A 23101-nucleotide genomic window follows, 5' to 3' on the forward strand; every position below is an offset into this window, starting at 1 on the left:
CTGTATTTACTGTGCGTTATCACGCTGAGAATCAATGGGTACACCCAAAAGCTGAAAAATGTTGCTTTCAGAGGCTTTATATGGAGTTAGGATGAAATTAAGGAGCATTTCAAACTGTTCTGAGACCAGTGCAGACAGACAGCACACTGGAGGTTAATTCATTCACTAAATAGGGAGCAAGGGAGCATCCTATAGCTCTCTATGCAGCTAATTGCATTCAATCCTAAAATCTGATCAAAAGTTCAGTTTCAGGCTGCAGATGATGTTTGGATCACTCAACATGTTTGACAGACATGGGACAATGATAATCAGTACATAGATTCAGAATTCTATAATGCAAATTTTTATTTTAACATAGACTGCAGTGATTGGATGATGCTGGACATTACTTTGAATCAGAATTATTTATTCAGCGTTACAGAAAATCAGCTGTAATGTCTCTAACGTCTCAAAAACACGAATAACCAACACTCCTGGAAACATAATAAAGAATTTGATGAAAAAAAAATCTGACTTTCTATATGTAACCAATCCTGCTCTACCCGCTCCGAGTGGGATTCGAACCGGTGTCTCCAACATGAGACGTGAGCGTGCTAATGAGGAGGCTAAAGGCTGCAGCCCCAAGTGTGCTATTGAGGCCAGGGGAGTGAGGGTTACACACTGCACAGCTTCCTACCAGTTGGTTACAATTACATTCACCCCCATAAACCACACTCCCATCCGGGTCACGGCACCACTGTAACCTGTCCTGCTCCACCCGCTCCGAGCAGGATTCAAACCAGGGTCTCCAGCATGGGAGGCAGGTGCGCTATCAAGGAGGCTAAAGTTACATATAGCTTAGAGTTATTTTAAATTTCACAACGTAGTCTCTGTGTTTATTAGGTGCAACTAGTTACAAATCAAAAAGGGAAATGGAAAATGCACACAGCAGTCACACTCGGGTCTCAGGAGCTTAAAACTGCGATCATCTAAACACAGAGTGAAATACATATAAACCATCTCAGTATGTATTGTGTGAACATTATTTCGATAAACTGTCCCACAGTTGTGGCGTCATTCCACCACATAAAACAATTATCCACCTAATAAAGTTTTTCCAAAAGTTAGTGTACTTGTCAACCAAGTGGACAAAAGTGTCAGTGAAAAGCATGCTTGAAATGAAGGGAAATATTTTTTATTGGGCGTCATTTCCAATCAAGTTGTAAGTTTTCCAAAGCAAAGTGTGAAAATATGATTTAATTGTGTATATCTAGATTAAATAAAATGTTAGCTATAAAATTAGCCTTCGCAAGCCAAAGGATTTTGCTTTTTATTTCAAAAATGTTAAAAATGTCATTTCCATCAGCGTCGTTTCCAGTACAGAATTCTATTACACTAGTTTTTAGAAAAACATTACATAAATCTCCTGTGATGCATGTACATAAACTGTTGGACATTGTTAATAGACAAATAAAAAAATGATGACGTTTTAAATGTTGTCAATACGTCAATATTGTATGTTGAATGTCCGTTTGCGAGAAACAAACTTTACGTAAGAATACATACACATTCTCATGAGATCACATTGGCTATTCACATGCTCTTCCAGTCGAGCAACAGGAACCAAAATATAAATCACTGTGAAGTGTTAAATTTGCTAACCTCTTAGTTTATACTAATACGAGAAAATCCCAGTAGAATAACAGTGGTTTTGTGTTAAACAATGTGTTTAGCACACATCAACAGCCTGTCAACAGCTTCCCCATGAATACGTCCATGAAGTTTACAGCACTGTTGGGAAACGAGCACTTATACAACATGATTTTTCAATGCAATTTCTCCAAGGGCAAATACATCACTCAAAACAATAGCTTAACCAAGTAGAGGGTGTAGATGCTGTAATAATTATATGCTCAGAAAAAAACTAGTCACTGGAATCTTCACTTGATCTGGAAAAGTCATGTTTCTTGGGAAAAGAGCAATTTCCTAGCCCCAAGTACAACAACTAAGGTGCATGGAAAACTATTGTCACTTTTCAGGGGCTGTAAAAGTTGTGAACTCATCTATAATACATGGTGACTAAAAATACGCTTCTGCATCAGTTTCTTTTTTTTTTTTTTCAATGGCAACACTTGTGTCAAACAAGAAACAGGAAAACCCTGCTTGTGTTGAAATGTATAGTTCTATTGTACACCGAGAACTGAAAGTTAATTGTGCGGTAAAGCACATTAGTCTATAGGGAAAAGCATTGTGTTGGACTTAAACTGAGTTGTTCCTGTAGCTCAAACGGAAGCGCATGAAACTTGCATTGCCAAGATCATGGGCTTGCTTCCCAAAAAACACACATACGAATAAAACGTATACCTTTAATGCACTGTAAGGGACCGTTAACTCGGGACAGGAAGACGAAATGGATTCTAACTTGGATCGTCACACACAAAGGTATTGCACAACATATCAGAGCACATTTAGGACAATTAACTATTTTACTTGGCATAAGAATTGTTTATACTATTAATTATTAATAATAAATGCAATTGTTCAAAATTGGTCTCTTTTGTAATAGGCACGACCTCTCGTGGCTAATTGCATCAATTTACTTGCATTTGGTGCTTCGCGAGTGCTAATTTTAGACCTAGTCTTAGACCTAGTCTTTGCACATATAAAGAGCCTAATCTCATGAAAATCACATGACTATGGCGTGGCTCCTTACACGTATCGTGATGAGGTGAAATATCCACTTAGTGCCACTAAAAGGGAGTTAAATTTTACAAGGTTAATGCTCTACAGAATTTTAAATCAACAAAACCAAACTCCCTACCCTAAACCTAACCGACAGTGTCAAAAAAAGCTAATTTGAGATGAAAAACGTAACCATGCCATTTTGTGGTGCTTCTATGACACTTTCAGCTCACGTGTCGACTCGTGTGCTCTTCAGGACTCGTACCGTGCTCCTTTACATCACAAGTGCAACGCTCTCAGTTGAGCTACCATGCAGTGTCCGTTTTTTTACCGTTTTTTATTTTTTAGTCATAGTTTAATCTTTTGACGAAAATGTCCTTTAAAATGACTCAATATTTAGTCATGTCATGTTCATTCATTTTAGTCAGTTTTACTCTGACGATAATGACATATAATTTTAGTCAATGAAAATAATATCTTTTAATTGATAATGATGTGCAAAATGGACAAAAAAAAGTGTCAACCTGTAACAGACCAAACTTTAATCAAATATTCAAACATTTAGAAAACAAGATGCATAAACATTTTCAAATTTAAAAATGTTATCAAGCACAGTGTAGTTCTAGCGGGAAGACTAGCAGCTGCACATCATCGCACCATTAGCTAGGTAACTCCTAGCCAATCAATGTAATGTAAGCCAATGCTTTATAATCTATCACATTGCTGTTTCAGTGTGCTAACACGGCAACCTCCACCACCCCACCACCGCCAGTTGAGTCCCGTCCTGCACAGGGGTAGGCTCCTCGTCCCTGTCTCCTATCTCCGGCAGGATATGACGTTCCGAGTACAACAACTTCGGACCACCAGATGGAGCTCACGCCAAAGAGAGACATTACATTTCTGTTTTATATTCATCAAATAAATGTCATCTTAAATTTCACTCAAGTCTGCGAGACTTCCTGATAGAAATATACATACTGTCCTTGTTGTGAAAAAACCTAAAATAGTAATGAACAGACGGAAGTATTAGCTACATTTTAGAAGTTAGCCTACTGTATTCAGATTTCTTCCTGCTTTAGGGACTTAATTTTCCATGAAAGGATATTACATTGCGTGCAGTGTGTTTTTTACGGAAACAGCGTATTCACCAGGCAAATTACGCAATGCAAATTATGCATATCTGACTAGCGTCATTTAGTTCAAGTTCACCTGTTTATTCATTTCACTGTGCAGATGTTAGTTTTTATTTTACATATATGTTGTGAATGTAGTGATTAACCTCATGTATAAATAGGATGAATTTGAATGAGGTAATTACTCTGTTTTGAAGCGGGTCACGCAGCTCAAGTGGAGAAATCGAACATACTATATACAGATTCTCTAGATCCTTCTTTTTATATCTTGCACTGTTAATCGCATAGCAATATATTATATTCATTAATATGAATATAAAAGTCTTTCAAATAGCACTTAATCTTGCAGTATAATTTTTATCTCGTTATATCTTCGTCAACAGTATGCTTTAATATAAAAGTTTAATTATCGGCATGATGCGCCTTAGTCGTCTCGTCTTCGTTATCGTAGAAGAAATCAAAAAATCCTGTCAACGTACGTTTTCGTCAGTGATTTTGTTGACGAGATTAACACTGCCACTCGAACAAGCTTGTAAATGTAGTTGGTTATGTAATACAAACGTTAAAATAAGTCATGCACTATAGTAAAAGTGTTTAGATGTCATAAGATAGTATTGTGTTAGAGAAACAGAGCAAAAAGTATGTGTTTATGAACCGATAATCTGCCGTTTTACTCGTGATTTGTGTGAAAGTGAATAAAAGTCGTTGTTGTTGTAGCGCCTCTAGTGTTCATTTCACCAGGAAACTGCCGAGATACGTACAACAAGCAATGTAAAAATCATTTTGCAAAAATATAGGTATAGTAATGTGATTCTATGAGGCCAGGCTGTATATAAAGTGCACAAACACTGTGAAATGGACAACAAATCAGAATTGTGCGGTGTCTGCTAAAATCATGTGAAAAAGTTTTTTTTTTTTAGGTCCCTAGTATTATTGCTGTTGTTAACTTCTTTGGAAAATAAAGTTTCATGCTGTCCAGCTGGAAAGCATTGATCCTGGAAAAGTAACAGTAGCTTCCAGAATAAAACTGGATGTTCTCACTATTCAGTTAACTAAACAAAAAAATCTGTGTTTGAAATCAGACTCCAGAGGACTGTCTATAGCTGTCAGAAGCCTAACAGGAAATAGCAGGAAACATTTTATGTTCTGGCTTGAAATGTGCAGTTGTATAAACATTATCTCTATTTTCTTTTGCGAATGGTTAACTGCATTGTGAACGAATGTTTACCGTTTGAGAAACTAAACATTTTTGCAACTCCAGGACAAATCTGTGCTTAGGATTTTTTTTAGGTCAGCCTTCTGGTCTCAAAACATGCAGCTTATTTATATGAAAAATATAGCTGGGTTTCCATCTAATTCAGGGGTGTCAAACTCAGTTCCTGGAGGGCCACAGCCCTGCAGAGTTTAGTTCTAGCCCTGCTCCAAAATGCCTCCTTGTAATCTTCAAGCACTCCTGAAGACCTTGATTAGCTGCTTCAGGTGTGTTTAATTAGGGTTGGAGCTAAATTCTGCTGGACTGTGGCCCTCCAGGAACCGAGTTTGACACCCCTGATCTAAATGCTTTTGATTTTTTTAAGTGCATTTCTAAAAATTAGATTAAAGAAAATACGTCATGCTCAATATCTTGAGGGAACCTGCCTTGTCTTGATGGAGCAGCTGAATGACCTCTTTGCTTCGGGGAGAGTTGTATTTGCAGGATTGGAGCAACTGAACCTCGGTTTATTAAATGCTGCCAGGAGACACCACAGAATAAGTGTAATATCTGATATAATGAGGGCTGAAATGGATGCGACGCCCATACGCAGCCAGTCTCCGCATACATGGGAGCGCCCGCGCTCAAAACTGTTCTGGCGGATTGTGAGAACCCTCTTTAAAGACCAGCTGTGGGTTAAACACTTCCGAATGACGAGGTCTAAGGTCGGACCTTTCGTTGGGCCAGTCACATCAAGCTATCGCGCACTCATAACACGTACACAAATAGTCAAAGCACGTCATCATTTTGCAAATAAACTGTTTCCATCACCTTAATGCACATTTTAACTAATGTGAAATTCTAGAAAATCCACCTCCTCCTAGCGCATTACATTTTAAACCATCGGCATATCGGTTATAAGCATGAAAACGGATATGAAAAACGATGGTATTTATAATTAATTAGTTACACACTTTGTAAACACTTCGTGAATTCAAATGCACAATCCAGAAATAATAATAGCCACAATATGTAGAAGACTTTGACTTTTGAGATATCGGTATCATCCATTAATGCAGCATGATTGATTGAATTAAGATTGAAATCACAATAAGGCCTTGCACGATTACTAAACCTTAAAGGCTCTGTATTCGGCACTGTGTAAGCAAGCGGCGCCCTCTAGCGGTCTGGATGGCATTATCCATTATACGACTATAATACAGTATTTAAAAGGGGGTTTTGTTCCTTTGGTTAAAACTTTTGTATTTTTCCATGATGTGGCTGACATTTCTGTGGAATTGCCCAGCATATGCATAGTATGAATTTGTAATGTTCTATTTCTGTTGAAATGTTCTAATGTATTAAACAGCAAAAACAGAAGTGCAAAGTTTTTTGTAGAAGGACAAAATAACCTGTTATCATATTTTGTTGTGTGTATATATATATATATATATTATCTCTATTTATCTTTCATTGTGGCTCTCTTAAAATGTTTTGCCTGTCATGTTCAACAGATCAAATCCATGTTCAAGGAAATAATTTATTGTTAGAACAGTAAAAAAAGCTTTTGTACCTCTTTGTACATTTATTTTAAAGCATAAGTAAAACAGTGATCTGATGACAAAATAAGTGTCAAAAAAAAAATAAAAATAAAAAAACAATTTAAAAATGGTATCGGCCCACAGTTTTTTTTGTTAAAACTGGTATCATGCCAAAAATGTTCATATCGTTGCATCCTTAATAATAAGATTTATAAATATATACATGAAATGAGTGCACATGGATACAAAACAATAAGAACATATTGGAAATTCGCACCAATTAAAATGAAAAGGAATGTTCAGAGTTCAATATAATAATAATTGTTGCTGACATCCATTGTAAGTGCATTACTGTTAAGGCAATATGTGCTTAGTTTTACAAACTGAGATACAAGTCGAAATTACTGTGGTAATTGACCACAGATGCTGTCCATAGAGCATATTTTCTATTGAACTCCTTCCTTTAATGTGCTAGAATATTTTCTGTCAACATTCTTAAACAAACTATTAAAGGTTAGTCCTTTTTGAATGACAACAACTCTCCATATGGGTAAGAAACGCATCAACTGTGACATCACAGTGCGTAATTGTGCAGCTGCACTGTGATAGAAACACATTTGCTGCGAGTGAGTCTGTTAGTCACTGTAAAAGACGCCAGTTAGACACAGTCAGTCAGCTCTGCTTGTCTGGTCAGACACTGAGTAAAATCGTTAGTAAATTCATAGCATCATAGCATAACATGACTTTCACCACAAAAGGTTTGCAAAACAGACTGGAAATGGAAATTTTTTGATGTCATAGTTACTGACAGTGCAATCACAAGTTTCCTGTCTGTTTTTTTTAACTAATTAAAACCTTGCTTAATGATGCATATCTCGAGCCATCAAAACAAAACCACATCAAATCATAGGTTACTTTATCTTCCTAATGAAAAATAAAAGCATTGTATTTCCTTTATGCTTTAACATGTCTAAAATGTCATACGATGGTTTTGTGTCAGAAAAATTCCCAATTTAACTTCTTTAACTTTGTGTAGGCGCTATGTCGCAAAAAAAGTTTCAACTTAAAATGTTCAAGTCCCCGTATACATAAATCAGGCATATGTGGTATCGTTTGAAAGCTTAGAATCTGAATGTTTCATAGATAATCATCACTGCGTCATCTGCATTTATGTTACATAAAATTACAAAATAAGGCCTGAAAACATCCGCGTTGCAAATAAGCGCCACCTAGAGGTTATGCAGTAGAAATATGAATATGAATATTAAAGTCTTTAAAATAGCACTTAAATGACAAATCATATATCAAAAGCTCTCATTCTCAGGCATGCAATTGTACAGTTTATTTCTGTTGGACTAATACCACAGTTCAAAAATTTTTCAAAAGAATCACAAAGTGAAATATGATTTCTGTAAGACATCAGATACAAATGTCTGTGAGTGCCGATCACTGCTGCTGTAAGCCCCAAATAGCTAAAAACTTAAAATCTGCTTTTACCTCAGGCAGTTTTCTACTAAATGAGCCTTTTTTGCTTGTCTGTGAACTTGCTTATCTGAATAATCCAATGTTATATCTTAGATATCCAGACAAAATAATATGCAGTCCCACAGGAAAAGCTTACTAAACAAATAATCTGAAATATATGTTTTAAACTATTGATGATAAATATCAGTGCAAAGGGGAGGATCTCAGCTTTCTAATGACACCAAGATTGAGCTTCTAGTCCACTCAGAGGCCGAGATATTCTATGAAACAATGAGGGTGGTGCATGAACTGAAAATTAGACTGAATGTCTATGGACGAGCACATCTGTGAGGGCTAAAATGCTTTAGAGCGCCACCTACATTTCAGATCGGCATATTGTGATGGAAGGTGATAGAGAACAAATGATTTTTTCTAGTACTTGCTGCCATTTAGTGGAATGAAATGAGACGTATTAGAAGAAGATAGACTGAACAGAACCAGAATTACATGCTTAAAAATATTTTTTATTTATCATAAGATTGTAAACATATACAATGTTATTTATGAATAATTGGAGTCTTCTTTTTGTCTGGTGGTTTTCTGAAAAATGAGACAAATTTTTGGCAGCTAGTCCACAGTATGTGCAAATGGTAAGCTTTTAAATTTGAGTGTGAAAAATTGCAGGTAGCAGCCCAAAAATGCACCAGAGTTGAAGAGGTTAACAAGTTAACCAGGTCAGATTAAAAAAATGGCACACAGCTGCATCATGCCAGTTTTGACATCATTGATGCTGAATGCTATGACCATTCAAACAGATTTGGTAACGAATAGCAAATGGGAAGATTTTCAGTCAATAACACCTTATAGACCAATCCCATTCAGTGCATGCGCAGTAAGTGGTGGCAGAAAGTCAGCAAACTTGTGTTAGACTTGACAGATTAGATGATCAATTGAAAGTACGACACAGAACCATCATAAATACACGAATATTTTTAGCTATTCAGTTATTCCAATGAAATGAGTTAATAACATACCTGTAATAATGTTTTCTATATACTGTGTGTTTGCTGCAAATCCGTGAGTTGAAATGATCTTCCCAGTCCAGTCAGCTTTGTTGATGGCTTGAAGCCACAGCCGTCTACGAGAGACCTCGAAAACAATTTTTAACAACGGAATCTGAAAAAGTTTATTGTTTGCACACGGTTTTTCTACCACTTCTGCGTGTGACATAAGCGGTGCCGTTGCCAGAGGATTGGTTCTATTTTTATCATTGCACAAATATGGTTTCAGAATGACTCTGAAAATAACACACTCAATTTGTTTTCCTTCATGATACATTAATGGTGTTGTGTTGTCCTTGCTGGAGCTACACAGACATGGTTACTTTGAACTGTCATTGTACGGGAAAGATTCTTCAACAACTATTTTTGTCATGTCAAGCCATTTTTATTTGTATAGCGCTTTTCACAACACACATCGTTTCAAAGCAGCTTTACAGAAAATCATGCATTAACAGAAAATTAAACTATAATATCTAGAGAGTCTTAGTCATCACTGTGTAATAGTAAATTGTGTATAAAAATAAATAATTAAATAGTTAAATAATTGTATTTAGAACCCCAGTGAGCAAGCTGAAGGCGACTGTGGCAAGGAACACAAAACTCCATAAGACTGTTGATTAATGGAGAAAAATAACCTTGGGAGAAACCAGACTCACTGTGGGGGCCAGTTCCCCTCTGACTAACATCATGAACATCATAAATAATTATTTATGTGCAGTGCAAGTCATGGTTTTAAATTTGTAAATTAAGCCTTAAGGTCTAGTGTTTAAACAAAGATTTGTTATGAACTGTAAGATTAATGACTAATATCTTTGAAGTCCACCCTGGATTAACTGCAGAAGTTCACATAGATGCATTTGTCCTTTGTTAGTTGGCTGATGAAGGCTTTTGTTGGCAATTAACTGATAGTCTATGTATTCCATTTCAAGAGTGTAGTCCATCAATAAACAAAGATGATGCAGGCAGAGATCAATGAGGTGCATCGCAGTTCAACCGGCAGGTCATTTCGGTGAGGTTCGGTGAGGTCTATCCTAAATCCAAGGTTTAGGCAGTGGCATGTGAAGTATCCAATGTCTTACAGTTGGAGTTGGCATCAGTTCATCCTCTGAAGTCCATCGTAATAGACTGAAGTGATGTCTGGCTGGCACCGGCTGCATTTAGTCGTCATCACTCAGAAAAACGTAGCAGTGGAGTCCGACACCAAGCAGGAAGAGAGCTGGATCTGATATGAATCCTGAGGTTGAGACAAGGAAACAAATAGAATAATATTAGCGTAGATGCCATTCAATTTTATGCAGGGTTATAGATTATAAATTCCGGCTGACCTAACTAAAGCAACCTAATTGAGAGTTGATGGATAAATTAGGAGTATGCCTGGCTAAATAGATGAGTCTTTAGTTTAGACTTAAACTGAGTGAGTGTGTCTGCATCCCGAACAGCGTTAGGGAGACTATTCCATAGTTTAGGAGCCAAAATAGGAAAAGGATCTACCTCCTTTTTTGGATTTTGATAATATAGGAACTATTATTAGGTCAGAATTTTGCAATCGTAATGAACGTGATGGAATATAGCGTGACAGAAGATCACTTAAGTACTGTGGAGCTAGACCATTTAAAGCTTTGTACGTAGTTAACAGAACTTTTAAATATGAAATTTAACAGGTAGCCAATGTAACGACAATAAAATTGGGCTAATATGATCATATTTCTTGGTTCTAGTCAGCACTCTGGCAGCTGCATTTCAAATCAAATAAAATCAAATCACTTTTATTGTCACACAACCATATACACAAGCGCAATAGTGTGTGAAATTCTTGGGTGCAGTTCCGAGCAACATAGCAGTTTACAATAAACTTCAGATTTATACAACACAATTCAAAATCTAATATACACATAATTACACTCAACACTAAATACAAATAATAACATACAATGTACAGTATACAGTACACACAATATAGAATACACATTATACAATAAATAGTAAACAGTATATATAGTATAAATAAAATGTACAGTAGGTTGTATTGTACTACATTGACATTCAGGCTGTCGGTTGATAGTCAGTTGCCAGTGTGTTGTTAAGAGAGAAAATAATTTATGACAGTTCAGTATGAGATAATAAGTTTAATAAAGTGCAGTGCTGATGTATATTGATCGAGAGAGATCAAGAGTTCAGAAGTCTGATTGCTTGGGGGAAGAAGCTGTCATGAAGTCGGCTTGTGCGGGTCCTGATGTTGCGATACCACCTGCCTGATGGTAGCAGTGAGAGCAGCCCATGGCTTGGGTGGCTGGAGTCTCTGATGATCCTCCGAGCTTTTTTCACACACCGCCTGGTATATATGTCCTGGAAGGAGGGAAGCTCACCTCCGATGATGTGTCTGGCAGTTTGCACCACCCTTTGCAGGGCTTTGCGGTTGTGGGCGGTGATATTGCCGTACTAGGCGGAGATGCAGCCAGTCGGGACGCTCTCTACAGTGCTGGTGTAGAACCGTGTGAGGATGTGGTGGTTCATCCCAAACTTCCTCAGCCGTCTCAGGAAGAAGAGGCGCTGATGAGCCTTCTTCACAACGACTTCAGTGTGGACGGACCATGTGAGTTCCTCAGTGATGTGGACACTGAGGAACTTGAAGATGCTGACTCTTTCCACCGGTGCTCCATTGATGGTGATGGGGCTGTGTTCTCTGTCTTTTCTCCTAAGTCCACCACAAGCTCCTTGGTCTTACTGACGTTGAGGGAGAGATTGTGCTCCTCCTATCTGTAGGCTGTTTCATCATTGTCAGTGATCAGACCTACCACCATCATATCATCAGCAAACTTAATGATGGCATTGGAGCTGTGTGTTGCCACACAGTCATGTGTGTACAGGAAATACAGGAGTGGGCTGAGAACACAGCCCTGTGGGGATCCAGTGTTGAGGGTCAGTGATGAGGAGATGTTACTGCCCATTCTAACCAACTGGCGTTTGCTTGACAGGAAGTCCAGGATCCAGCTGCACGGCGAGCTTTTTAAGCCCAGAGTCCAGAGTTTCTCATCAAGCTTGGAGGGCACTATGGTGTTGAATGCTGAGCTGTAGTCTACAAACAGCATTCTCACATAAGTGTTCCTTTTTTCCAGGTGGGAGAGAGCAGTGTGTAGCGTAGATGCAATGGCATCATCAGTGGAGTGGTTGTTGCGGTAAGCAAACTGCAATGGGCCCAGTGAGGGAGGCAGCACAGAGCAGATGTAATCTCTGATTAGTCTCTCAAAGCATTTGCTGATGATGGGGGTCAGAGCAACTGGACGCCAGTCATTTAAGCAAGTGATTTTGGATTGCTTTGGTACAGGCACAAGGGTGGGTGTTTTGAAGCATGTGGGGACCACAGACAAGGAGAGGGAAAGGTTGAAAATGTCTGTAAAAACACCAGCCAGTTGGTTCACGCATGCTCTGGAATGCCGTCTGGACCCACAGCTTTATGGATATTCACCCGTCGGAAGGATCGGATTACATCCACTACAGAGACAGAGAGTGAACTAACCTCTGTAGCTTCGGCCGCGAGAGCTCTCTCCACGATGGCGGTGTTATTTCCCTTGAAACGAGCATAAAAAGTATTTAGCTCATCCGGGAGAGGGGCAGCAGTGTTCACGGCGGAGTTTTTATTCCCTTTAAAGTCCGTGATGACATTAATTCCCTGCCATATGCTTCTAGAGTTGGTGGTGTTAAACTGTCCTTCAATCTTGTTCCTGTACTGGCGTTTTGCTGCTCTGATAGTTTTGCGGAGGGCATAACTGGCTTGTTTATGCTCCTCCGTGTTCCCGGAATTAAAAGCGGAGGTCCACACATTAAGTGCCGCACGAACATCGCTATTAATCTAAGCTCTCTGGTTGGGGTAGATCCATATTGTTTTGGTCGGAACAACATCCTCTATGCACTTTCTGATGAAACACGTTATGCATCAGCATAAAGCTCGATGTCGTCAGAGGCGGACCGGAACATCTCCCAGTCCATGTGATCAAAACAGTCTTGTAGCGTAGAGTCTGATTGGTCCGACCAGCACTGGATCGTTCTGAGGGTGGGTGCTTCCTGTTTCAGGTTCTGCCTGTAAGCGGGCAGAAGCAGAACTGAAGAGTGGTCTGAAGAGCGAAGAGTGGTCCGGGCAGGGGAGGGATTTGTAGCCATCCCGGAAGGGAGAGTAGCAATGGTTCAAAACCCGGTCCCCTCGTGTGTTGAAACTGATATGTTGGTGGTATTTTGGTGCGATTGATTTGAGATTGGCTTTGTTAAAGTCCCCAGTCACAATGAACGTGGCCTCAAGGTGCGCGGTTTCCTGCTTGCTTATAATCCCATACAGTTCCTTGAGTGCCCAGTCTGTGTCGGCTTGTGGCGGGATGTACACAGCTGTGATAATGACCGCTGTGAATTCCCTCGGTAACCAGAATGGTTGACACAGAAGCATGAGAAATTCCAGATCAGGAGAGCAGAAAGACTTGATAGAATGTACGTTCCTCTGATCACACCAGGATTTGTTGATCATAAAACATACACCACCACCTCTGCTTTTACCTGAGAGGTCTTTCACTCTGTCCGCTTGGTGCACGGAGAACCCTGCGGTTCAATGGCTGAGTCTGGAATCTCTGCAGACATCCAAGTTTCTGTAAGGCAGATAATGCAGCAGTCACTCATCTCTCATTGGAAAGAGATCCGCACTCTCAGCTCGCAGAGTTTGTTGTCCAGAGACTGAATATTTGGCAGTAGAATACTGGGTAGCGGGGGTTGATTTGCACGACGTCTTACTCTGATGAGAACGCTGGCTCTATTTCCCTTTTTCCTTTCTGCGTTTCCGCGGCCGGGCTGCCCAGACAAAGGGCTCCGCTGCCGTGTTTGTAAACAGCGGGTCAGCATTGAGGAATTTGAAGTCCGGTTTACAGTGTGTAATTGCAGAACCAATGTCCAAAAGTGTTTGTCTGTCATAGACAATAAGGCAGACAACATCCAAGACAAAAAACATAAGAATTGTAAACAAAACAAACAAAAAACTACAATGTTGTGTCGGAGCTTGCAACGCAGCAGCCATACTCGGTGCTGTCTTGAGTTTGGCATGTTTGAACCAATTGAAGTTTATTTATTGAACTTGCTGGACATCCTCCTAGTAATGCATTACAATAATCTATTCTTGAGTTCATGAACGCATGAATTAGTTTTTCGGCATCAGCAACAGAGAGCATGTGTCGTAACTTAGCAATATTTCTGAGGTGGAAGAATGCTGTTCTACAGACATTGGAAATTTGATTTTCAAAGGACAGATTGGTATCAAATATAACACCTAAGTTCTTCGCTGTAGAAGACAATTTAACAGTACATAGCGGTTTATTTTTAGAGGTTTTTGGTCCAATAATTTTCAGAGTTCAGAAATTTCTGGCCATCCAATCTTTGATTTCATTGATACACTCTGCTAATTTGGAAAACTGTGAAATTTCGTCGGATTTAGAAGAAATATAAAGTTGAGTAATATAGGCATAACAGTGGAAACTTATTCCACGATTCCTTATAATATCTCCCAAGGTAAGCATATATAAAGGAGAAAAGCAGAGGACCTAAAACTGATCCCTGTGGCACTCCATACTTAACTTTTGTTTGATTTGACAATTTCCTCATTTACACATACAAAGTGGTAGTGTTCTCATAAATAGGACCTGAGCCATGCTAATGCAAGTCCACTAACGGCAACATACTTCTTCAGCCTATTCAAGAGAATATCGTGATCTATCATGACGAAGGCAGCACTAAGATCTAAAAGCACTAGAAGAGAAATGCAGCCGTGATCAGATGATAAGAGCAAGTCATTTGTAACTCTGATAAGTGCAGTCTCTGTACTGTGATGGTGCTTAAATCCTGACTGAAATTGAAATTAATATACACAATTTCTCTGTAGAAATTAACATAGTTGGGAGGACACTACCTTTTCTGGTATTTTCGACATAAATGGTAGATTTGAAATCGGTCTATAATTAGCCAATTCGCCAAGATCAAGCTGTGGCTTCTTAATAAGCAGTTTGATAACTGCCATTTTAAAGTTTCTTGGGACATGTCCTAAGGAAGTTTTGTTAGCTCTTCATGACCTATGACAGCACAGGATTGAAGTTGCTCATGAGGAAAATTATGAGACACCGTTTTCTGAGGTGCTGTGACAGTTGATTACATAATTCCAATTTGATTTCTTTTTTATCAGTAACGAAATTCATGAAGTCATTACTATTATGCTGCGATGAATATCTGGTTCAGTCGAGGATTTATTCCTAACCAATTTAGTCACAATACTGAATAAACACCTAGGACTGTTGTGGTTATTTTCCATGAGTTTGCTTAAATATGCTGACCTGGCAACTTTAAGTGCCTGTCTGTAGCTACAGTAATCACCATCTGAGTGTATCTGAGTAACACCAAAAACATCACTGTAAATTGTTGCAACACCACCTCCTCGACCCTTCAGACGAGGCTCATTTTTATAACAATAACCTGGGGAAGTAGATTCATTTAAACTAATATATTCATCCGGTTTAAGCTTTGGTTGAAAGAGATCTAATGTTTAGTAGCCCTACCTTTATATGATGTTTATCTTAATTATTATTATTTTATTTTTTTCAAGTTTGACCTTAATAAAAAAATTCTTTAAATGATTTAGTGAAGGGTTTGTGTTTGGTAGCTCGGGGAACAGACACATATGTGAAATCTAGGTGATACAGTCTCTGTGTTGTAGTTTATGTGACCTGTGTGACGTCTCAAGGCAGCTAGCAGATGTTCGGATTAAACAGTTTGTCTGCTTGCTGACCTGGGCCCTAGTTAGTCAAATACTATCACTATTAAGACTATGAGCCAAATAACTTGAGAGGAGAGCGGCACCTTCACTGGAAGGATGGAGTCCGTCTCTATTTAGCAAGTCAGGTCTACCCCAAAAACTCTATAAATCTTATGCTATTCTCCAGACACCACTCAGACATCCAGCCGTTCAGTGACACTAATCTACTATAAACCTCATCACCACGATGAGCAGAGAGGGGGCCAGAGCATATTACAGTGTCTGACATCGTTTTTGCAAGTTCACACACCTCTTTAACATTATCTCTGGTGATTTCTGACTGGCGAAGCCAGACATCGTTAGTGCCGATGTGAATAACAATTTTCGAAAATCTATGTTTAGCATTAGACAGCACTTGTAAATTTTATATGATGTCAGACGCCCAAGCCCCCGAAATGCATTTAAAAATAGTGGCTGGAGTCTCTATTTCCACGTTCCTTAAAATAGAATTGCGTATTACTAAGGCTCTTTCAACATGATTCTCAGTGGGTGCATCACTGAGTGGGGACAATCGATTGGAAACCCTAACAGGAACGGGACAGTGGTGTCGCTTTGCTGAGTATGCCACCGAAACGTCACCCAATCGCCCTGCTGCGGGGGCTCTACAGCCGGAACAAAAGTTTGTGCATTGCTCGCTGTACTACCCACATCCGAAACAGTATCTACTGGCTTCTCTTTCTCACTGACCTCCACTAGTGTTCGGATGCGTGTCTCTACCTCATTAACCTTCTCCATCAGCCTGACTAATTCCTTACATTTATCACATATACAGTTGTGCTCAAAAGTTTGCATACCCTGGCAGAAATTGTGAAATTTTGGCATTGATTTTGAAAATATGACTGATCATGCAAAAAACCTGTCTTTTATTTAAGGATAGTGATCATATGAAGCCATTTATCATCACATAGATGTTTGGCTCCTTTTTAAATCATAATGATAACAGAAATCACCCAATTGGCCCTGATCAAAAGTTTATATACCCTTGAATGTTTGGCCTTGTTACAGACACACAAGGTGACACACACAGGTTTAAATGGCAATTAAAGGTTAATTTCTCACACCTGTGGCTTTTTAAATTGTTATTAGTGCCTGTGTATAAATAGTCAATGAGTTTGTTAACTCTCACATGGATGCACGGAGCAGGCTAGATACTGAGCCATGGGGAGCAGAAAAGAACTGTCAAAAGACCTGCGTAACAAGGTAATGCAACTTTATAAAGATGGAAAAGGATATAAAAAGATATCCAAAGCCTTGAAAATGCCAGTCAGTACTGTTCAATCACTTATTAAGAAGTGGAAAATTCGGGGATCTCTTGATACCAAGCCAAGGTCAGGTAGACCAAGAAAGATTTCAGCCACAACTGCCAGAAGAATTGTTCGGGATACAAAGAAAAACCCACAGGTAACCTCAGGAGAAATACAGGCTGCTCTGGAAAAAGACGGTGTGGTTGTTTCAAGGAGCACAATACGACGATACTTGAACAAAATGAGCTGCATGGACGAGTTGCCAGAAAGAAGACTTTACTGCGCCAATACCACAAAAAAGCCCGGTTACAATATGCCTGACAACACCTTGACACACCTCACAGCTTCTGGCACACTCTAATTTGGAGTGACGAGACCAATATAGAGCTTTATGGTCACAACCATAAGCGCTATGTTTGGAGAGGGGTCAATAAGGCCTATAGTGAAAAGAATACCATCCCCACTGTGAAGCATGGTGGTGGCTCACTGATGTTTTGGAGGTGTGTGAGCTCTAAAGGCACAGGGAATCTTGTGAAAATTGATGACAAGATGAATGCAGCATGTTATCAGAAAATACTGGCAGACAATTTGCATTCTTCTGCACGAAAGCTGCGCATGGGATGCCCTTGGACATTCCAGCATGACAATGACCCTAAGCACAAGGCCAAGTTGACCCTCCAGTGGTTACAGGAGAAAACGTTGAATGTTCTGGAGTGGCCATCACAGTCTCCTGACCTTAATATCATCGAGCCACTCTGGGGAGATCTCAAACGTGCGGTTCATGCAAGACGACCAAAGACTCTGCATGACCTGGAGGCATTTTGCCAAGACGAATGGGCAGCTATACCACCTACAAGAATTTGGGGCCTCATAGACAACTATTACAAAAGACTGCACGCTGTCATTGATGCTAAAGGGGACAATACACAGTATTAAGAACTAAGGGTATGCAGACTTTTGAACAGGGGTCATTTCATTTTTTTTCATTGTTTCCATGTTTTGTTTTATGATTGTGCCATTCTATTATAACCTACAGTTGAATATGAATCCCATAAGAAATAAAAGAAATGTGTTTTGCCTGCTCACTCATGTTTTCTTTAAAAATGGTACATATATTACCAATTCTCTAAGGGTATGCAAACTTTTGAGCACAACTGTAAATCCCTCACTGCAGATGGAAGAAGCTATAGTAAACATGTGGCATGCAATGCAGGAAGAAATAACATGAGCGGATGCTATGACTTACCGCACCTGTTTGTTGTTGTTATTGTTGTTCTTGAGCAGCGAGGGTTTGAGATCGATGTGGTTTCTGATCAGCAGATGTTTGAGGTGGATTCAATAATCCGTGTAAAACACAGAGGAGAAAACAAATGCATGCAGTCGAGATGCGAGATGTGGACAAGCAAAAAAAAAAAAAAGAGAGAGAAATGGTGCGCACTGTAAAATACACACAGTTGAAACAGTAGAAAAGCGGAAAAAAACAAAACAAAGCACGTGGTAAAATGGCAAAGGATAAAATGATGAACGTACAAGATTAAGCAATGCTAAGCAGGCTAACAAGCTAGCAAGCTACAAACACAGACTCGTCCAGCATGCTGGCAGCAACCGGAACAGGAAGTAAGACTTTTGTGAATTTTGTGTTCTACATAGGGGCATGGAATGACATGTCGGTGAATAAATCATTTCCTTTTTTTGGATGAAACATTCCATTAAGTGGGCTGTATAAGGTTGTAAAGGAATTTGGCAAGCGTTTATGTTTAAAATACAGTAGTTAGGAATGAACACAGAATGAATGGATGGGCCGTACAGATTCCAGATTGGAAACATTTTCTTTCTGAGTATTGTCTGCTATTGTGTTGTATATTTACCATGTACCCAGAGTAATGTAATGTCATTTTATGCCCAGAGACCTTCTGCAGCTTCGCAGTAATTAAAATGACAAACATTATGAAAATGAACAATAGACTTGATCAAGGGTCCTGATTCAAGCATGCACCTGGGGTGACCATCCACCATAACAAACCCCTGCTGGACATCTTTACTTAACATGACTGAGTCTGACACTAACCATTGATTTAAGTGTATTGGTTCATGTTAGGGAGTAATTGAGCTTGCTAAGGGTTAGGGGTCTCAACAATCACAACTTACCAATGATTTCCAACTCTGACAGTAATTTGTGATCAGTTCAAAAGTAAAATGCCTCTTGAGTGACTCAAGTTAAAGCAGCACTTATTTCATACCTATAATTCCAGACAAATATAGCTAAACTACTTCTACTGAAATGGTTCTGGCATCCTTGTTTCTGATGCTATCAGAGGGAATCAATTGTATTTATTTTTTTACTATATCACTGTTGGGGCCTCATTTTTGTGTTAAGTGAAAAGTAAAATTATGTGGTCACTTACAATCCAACATAAACTCTGAACAGTGATATATAGCCAATAATTGTAAGTGATTTTGCTCTACTGCATTCAAAAATCCAGCAAACAACATCCCAGAATCATGTTATGACTCCCTATACTCTACATCTAACAAGAAAGCAATAAAAAACATATTTTTTATTGAAAACATTAAATACAATATGCACTCAGAAAGATAACTGTTACGTGTTATTATTATTATTTTTATTTCATTTATGCTTTTATAATTTAAGTATCTATTTTTAAATGGTACATTTACGTATGTGCCTTATTCTTATTCATTAATTTACTTTGTTATATTAGGCTTGATTTGTGCTGTACAGCCCCTATATACTCCCTGATAGCACACGTACATCACCCAGACATCTATTTGATGTGTGTGTTGTTTACATCTGGAAGATGTATTTTTAACATTGTTTGCTCTTCTGCATTATGTCTATTATACGTTTCCTCTCAGATGTCTATACGACATTCAGCAAATATGTTTGGGACGTTTATGATTATTTAGCCCTATAAAGCCATAAGTATCAAATATGATACACAACGTTTGACGGCTCCTGTTTCACTCTCTGTTCAAGCTGACAAGCCAAAAAAAAACTTATGGTATGTAAGTTTCACGTTTATGGCACCATCTAGTGGTTATTTGTGGAAAAAGTGGTTTCATTGTTTATATCGATCTATTTAAACTGGCGGCAGACTTGCATGAGAAGTGACTCTTATGTTGGGATAAATTACAGCTAATTCTAATAAAGTAAAAGTGACAGTAATGATTATATTGTTACTGATATTTTAAAATGGGTATTTGCTGAATATGAGCAACTTGTGTTTGGTTAAAATTTTATATATTATTTTATTGAAAAAGCATGTTGAAATTCATGTATCAAATATGATACAATAGATTTTTGAGACATATCCACAATTACATTTCATTCATGCCCACCACCACAAAAAATAAATAAATAAATAAATTCTGTGTATGTTCATTATAAAGATCTCATTATTTTACACTACAAGCTATTATGATGTCATCTCACCATAAGTTCCTGAGTCCCAGCGAATAAAGTTTTACAATTTCCCTTTTTTAAATGTCAATATAGTGTCTGGTGCATAACATACATATGATAAAAATTGTGTATTGAAAAAAAAATATTGTATTCATATTGTATTTGATGTGCTGAATTGAACTGTGATACATTTCAACCCATATTAATAGACCAAGGAGAGGAAGCTGTCATGGCCAAACTCTCAAACATTTAGTATCTCTGAAAAGTCCAGGGAGTCCTCTGATAATACCCCAATATTTACCACTGTAGAAAAACTTAAATAACAAATGTCCTACACAAAAATCAATTGCTGGATAATGACCTTTAAAGCCTAAAGTATCAAATATGATACATAAAAAAAGTGAATTTTTTAATTTTTTTTTTTTTTACAATTTCTTATTATAGTTTGTCTAATGGTACTAAAACAGTTCATATGTCAGGCTTTACAGGGTTACGATGTTTAGCAGATGTTAATGAGATTGTGATGCTTTCCAGATAAAAAGATGTAAAGCAGACATCGCGGAGATGTACATGTGCTATCTGGGTGCCAAGTTAAAAATAATAGCATTTAAAAAACAAAAATTCGGCGACATTAGGTCGAAAGTTTGTCCGCTGAAATTGGTCGGTGCTTACCAAAATTCGACTGCGCATGTGTGAGCTCCAGTTTTCCGGTGAAATGTCCACAGAGTGGCGCCAAAACAGAGTTGTATTTTTAGTTGTAAATGATGTAATACAGTCAACAGGAATGCACATTTTTATTTTAACTTTGAAACCCTAAACCTCTAGAATTATTGTTGCCAAATAAACTTCAGAGGTAGAATAACATTATGAACATACTGTATGTGCAGAACGGATGAGGAAAACGCATTTCCAAGAAATATTTGAATTTATTACAAGGCTGATGACCTTAACATTCAACAGGGGTTCACTCCTATTCCACAGGATTAAAATACCTTATAAATTATGTTTTGTGATTAATGTAAGCTACGTGAAAGACATAGACATGTTGTGTTAGTTGCCAAACACTGTGCTTAAAACTGGCACATTATCAAGAGGTGGTAAAATAAAACAAAATTAAAACAGAAGCTCCCCAACATAACATACAAATTACAGGACATAGAAATGATAAGCCTGCTCATCCAAAGGAGAAGAGAAAGAATAGTGTAAAAACCTAGAGAAAAATAAATCATAAATCAGTGATTGCTGAGATAACCAAAAACCAAAAACAAATTGAAAATGAAATGGAAAAATCCTTCTTTATTATTAGATCATAACACAAGAATGTAATTATACGTAAGAGCGTATTGACTAAGCAACAGCCCAAAATAAATGCTTTTAGAGTGTTATGCAGGATGCAAAAACAGTGGCTTGTTTTTGCCACATAGTTTCACCTCATAGTCGTAATTTAGCAGAACAAAAAACCACTGAGAAATTGTTTCTAGCTTGAAAGCCAAATAGTCGGTCCAGCGCCAAACCCTTTTAAACTCACTAAGTACATTGTTGGGCATACTGTATGGTTGTCCTGTGTCAACATATGCTTTGGCAGTAACAAGGATCCGACTGTCTTCTTGTAGCAGCAGACCAGAGTTTTAGCCACAGCACGCATTCTTTCACAATGTTATCACGCCACATGCCGAGTCAAATCACATCAGATTCACAACAGCATTCTTAATCCGACTTTATTCCATCCCTTTACTGCATTCAATCACATACAGTTTTTAAAAAGAATAAAAGGTTCTCATCTGTGAACACCGGTGGTGATGGTGGTCAAAACGTTCCATAAACAACATGAGGAAAATGTTGCTGTCGTAAAATAGTGTGCTGTATTTTACAAAAGGGTGAGATCTTTGTCTCGCAATAAATCACCAGCACCAAAACTGGCTCTTATCTCAAAAGAACACATTTCCCATGGTCAATATGCTGGGTGTTTGGTGATTTGTCATTTAGCAGAGGCTTTTTATCCAAAGAGATGGCTGCTTTTTGTACCTTTTACTACAATTACTGCACATTTTGTCAGATGTAAATATCTCATACACTTGGTATTGAAAGAGGGACCTGAACCTATGGACCAGAATATCAAAAGTCATGTTTCTATCCCATTTACAAATTTAATTTATGCACAAAATCAGAATATCGCAATAGCAATTTGTGAATTCAATCGCATGTGTTTAAGACAACACAATTGTCACTTTTGGGGAAAAAGAAATAGAAATGGAAGTTGAATCCACTGTAGCTCTTTTATTAAAGGAATAGTGCACCCAAAAATTCCTCATTCCTCATGCCATCCCAGAAGCGTCACACTTTCTTTCTTCTGCTGAACACATTTGAAGAAAAACAGTAAAATATCATAACTCAGTAGGTCATTAAAATGCAAGTGGATGGTGACCAGATCTTTGAATCTCCAAATTTCACAGACAGTCAGCATAAATGTCATCGATACGACTCCAGTGGTTAAATTAATGTCTTCTAAAGCGAAACAGTCGCTTTTGGTGTGAAAAAGACAAATA

General features: G+C 38.2%; 1 long non-coding RNA gene across 1 annotated transcript in view; it reads right to left on the reverse strand.

Moving 5' to 3' along the window:
- LOC127409763 (uncharacterized) overlaps positions 1-9152 on the reverse strand; it is a 36338-nt gene extending 27186 nt beyond the window's left edge. The window contains exon 1 of the long non-coding RNA XR_007892038.1: positions 9026-9152. This is a non-coding gene — a long non-coding RNA (uncharacterized LOC127409763). The remainder of the gene's footprint in view (positions 1-9025) is intronic.
- Between the last annotated feature and the right edge of the window lie 13949 nt (positions 9153-23101).

The sequence above is a fragment of the Myxocyprinus asiaticus genome, chromosome 19 (assembly GCF_019703515.2).
Source record: "Myxocyprinus asiaticus isolate MX2 ecotype Aquarium Trade chromosome 19, UBuf_Myxa_2, whole genome shotgun sequence".
Lineage (NCBI taxonomy): Eukaryota > Metazoa > Chordata > Actinopteri > Cypriniformes > Catostomidae > Myxocyprinus > Myxocyprinus asiaticus.